We start from the raw sequence: 3755 nt of genomic DNA, 5'->3' as shown, positions 1-3755 counted from the left end.
CTCTCGGTTCTGCCTCTCTAGGTTCTGTCTGCACACCACACTTCTTGACTTCCCGCCAAACTCCTCAATCGTCAAGATTCAGCTCAAATGTCACTGCTTTTTTTTTTTTTTAATGTCACCCTTGCTGCCTCCGCCCCAAACAGACACTGTTTCTCGTCCACTCTTACAGCAGCTGGTGACAGCACAAGCCAGAGGCTCCCATTGTGTGAAGGGGTCCTCACTCATGACAGTGTAGCCCCTCCAAGTCCAATATCATCTTTGCGGCTCCGGAGTCCAGGGCCTGTCACGTAGTAACTACCTGGTATGTGTTTACCGAATGGAGGGATAAATGAAATAATAAATGAACCAATGAGGGGTGTTGTGGGGTTGTGCTTTTGAAACACTGCTTTTATTTTATTTATTTATTGTTTTTTGTAATCCTCACACAGGGATATTTTCCCATTAATATTTTAGAAAGAGTGGGAGGGAGGGGCGAGACGGAGAGAGGGAAGCATCGATGTGCGAGAGACACCTTGCTTGGTTGCCTCTGCACATGCCTGGTCCAGGGCTGGGAATCCAGCCTGCAACGGAGGTACGTGCCCTTGACCAGAATTGAACCCGCAACCCTTCAGTCTGGGGGCCGGTGCTCTATCCACCGAGCCAAACCAGCCAGGGCCAAATGATGGTTTTTACGTAAACACGTGGCAAGATCAGATCCGTCTTTTGAGTGAACCTGGCATCCAGAGATGGCCTGAAGGCAGTGTGGCCTCAAGATGAGCACATTATTCTAGTCCAGGTTAAATATAGTGCGAGCGTGGCCCCAGGGGAAAGTAGAGTTCAGGTCAGAAATGTATTTATTCAGAGAACGCAGTTTAGGGCGAATTGGCTGTTGAGGTGATGGGGGAAGAATGAGGTTAGATGCTGACATCATCGTGTGGAAATGCAGAGAGGCGAGCATTTTGGGGGAAACATATTGAGTTCATTTTTAGAAGTGGTAGGAGGGGGATGTTTAGAGATGGTTGGAAGTAGAGACCTGGGTCTTGGAAGGATATCAGAGTGAGAGGTATGGGTCTAAGAGTCATCTGATTTTATTCATTTTTATTTTTTTAATATATTTTATTGATTTTTTACAGAGAGGAAGGGAGAGGGCTAGAGAGTTAGAAACATCGATGAGAGAGAACCATCGATCAGCTCCCTCCCGCACACTCCCTACTGGGGATGTGCCCGCAACCAAGGTACATGCCCTTGACCGGAATCAAACCTGGGACCCTTCAGTCCGCAGGCCGACGCTCTATCCACTGAGCCAAACCTGTTAGGGCAAGTCATTTGATTTTAGATAGCAATTTAAATAATGCTATTGATGAATAAATGTATTAACTCTAGCGTTTACTGTGTAGAATGAGAAAAGAGACAATCTTAGAGTGTTTGTCAAGGCAAGCTAACTGCTGTAACTACCAATCCCCAAACTCGGGTATGTAACTCAAGAGAAGTTTTTTGTTGTTGTTTTTATATATATATTTTTATTGATTTTTTACAGAGAGGAAGAGAGAGATAGTTAGAAACATCGATGAGAGAGAAACATCGATTAGCCGCCTCCTGCATGTCCCCCAGTAGGGATGTGCCCGCAACCCAGGTACACGCCCCTGACCAGAATCGAACCCGGGACCCTTCAGTCTGCAGGCCGACGCTCTATCCATTGAGCCAAACCGGTTTCGGCAACTCAAGAGAAGTTTTGTCCTTGCTTATGTAGCAGTAAAATACTAGCATATGGAGGGTGACCTCCCATGAGGCCATTCAGGGTCCCGGGCTCCTTCCATGTTGTGGCTCCATCATTCCTGGCGAGGAGAGCGGGGGGCCATGGGGAGACGTTCACTTTTTCTCACCCTCCATGGGACAGAGTTCAGTCATGTGGTGGCCTCAGGGTAACAGAGGCTGAGTTGTGTGCCCAGGAGGAAAGGAGAAACTCCCGCCGCACTGAGGGAACACCACGATTGGAGGGTTGGGTGTAGGAAGAAGGACCCGCGAGGGACAGCACAGCGCCCAGCCAGGTGTGGCTCAGCGGTTGAGCATCGACCCAGAAACAAGAGGTCACCGGTTCGATTCCCGGTCAGGGCACCCGGGTTGCGGGCTCAATCCCCAGTGTGGGGCCTGCAGGAGGCAGCCAATCAATGATACTCTCATCATGGATGTTTCTATCTCCCTCTTCCTCTCCCTTCCTCTCTGAAATCAATAAAAATGTATTAAAAAATAAATTTATTAAAAAAAAAAAAGAGCGACAGCACAGAGCCTTTAAGGGAGAAACCGGGAGAAAATGACATGGGGGGGAACGTAGTTTGGAGACGGTGACAGGAGCAGTCCTGGGTGCGAGTGAGGCAAGCAAGGGGCTGGGTACAACATGGAACCTGGGTGAGGCCTCCTTCGGTTTTGTGCCCAGGACTCTCGCTGGTCTCCGGGCCCCCATCCTGGCAGGGTCTTGTCTGCAGAGGAAGGGAGGGCGAGGCTGGGACGGTGCCAGTGAGTTGGCATCAGAGCTCCCGGCTACCGGAGCCCGCAGTTCCCAGGAAGAAATGGAGGCGGCTGTTCTTGGACGTGAACAGGCCTGGAGTCGCAGGACCGGTCCCGGCAGCGCCCCCTTCCCCTCTCAGAGGCCGAGTTCTGATCTGTCCGCGACCTTAAAGGACCCCAGGAAGAGGGACGGGAAGGGAAATGGACATTTGTCCAGCGTTTACTCTGTGTCTCTGGCAGTTTCCTCACTTGATTCTCAGGTGAACCCACCAGGTAGGTGTTACCCCATTTTACAGCAGAGCAAACTGAGGTGTAGAAAGAGGTAAAAAGGCTCTTGAGATTAAAAAAGGATGAAACTGGGATTTGAACCCCTAAGCCTGGTTCTCCTAGGCCAGTGGTCAGCAAACCGCTGCTTGAGAGCCACATGTGGCTCTTTGGCCCCTGATTGTGGCTCTTCCACAAAATACCACGTGCGGGCGCGCACGTACAGTGCGACTGAAACTTCGTGGCCCGTGCGCAGAAGTCGGTTTCCGGCCTGGGCGAGTCTACTTTATTGTGAAGAAGTGGCGTTAGAAGAAGTGGGGGTCGGACTCAGCGCGGGGGAGGCGGGTGCGATTCATGCACGAGTTGAGTGAGCCAGTCAGCAGTCTCATGTGCAGTGGTTAGTGATAGTCGCCTCCGCAAATCACGCGCGGTGACAAAAGTACCTCCTCGAAGCATAAAGTTACCTGTATTTTTCCAACCAGCTGCAAACCCTACAGGTATTTTTGTCATCAATTTAAGAATTGTAATTCTCTTGTGTTGGTGGCTTTATTATTATAAAATGAAACATTTTTTTAGGTGCCCTGTTTGACATGGCTACAAAGAAGAAGCAAAGAAACACGGAAGACGAATACCGTGAATTTAAAGTTGAATGTACCTACCTACATAGTTTAAGTTTAAAAAATTTGGTTCTCAAAAGAAATTTCAATCGTTGTCCTGTTGGTATTTGGCTCTGTTGACTAATGGGTTTGCCGACCACTGTGACCTAGGGCACCGTTTAAGGGGCTGCTGGCCCTCACGGGGGAGGGGGAGGGGGCACACTCTTGCATCCTCGGCCTCTCACCCTGGGGCGCTGGGCGCGTGGAGAGGACAGGCTCTGGGCTCAGAGGGAGGACTTCTGGGTTACGCAAAGGAGAGCTCCCCTCGGAGCCTGGAAAGCAGACGAGATGCCACACGCCAGGGGTCCTGACCCCGGAAGGGGACAAGAGGGAGCCCCAGGGAGCCAGGAA

This window comes from Myotis davidii, unplaced genomic scaffold (genome assembly GCF_000327345.1).
Source record: "Myotis davidii unplaced genomic scaffold, ASM32734v1 scaffold1391, whole genome shotgun sequence".
Taxonomy (NCBI): domain Eukaryota; kingdom Metazoa; phylum Chordata; class Mammalia; order Chiroptera; family Vespertilionidae; genus Myotis; species Myotis davidii.
This window is presented reverse-complemented; position numbering follows the sequence as displayed.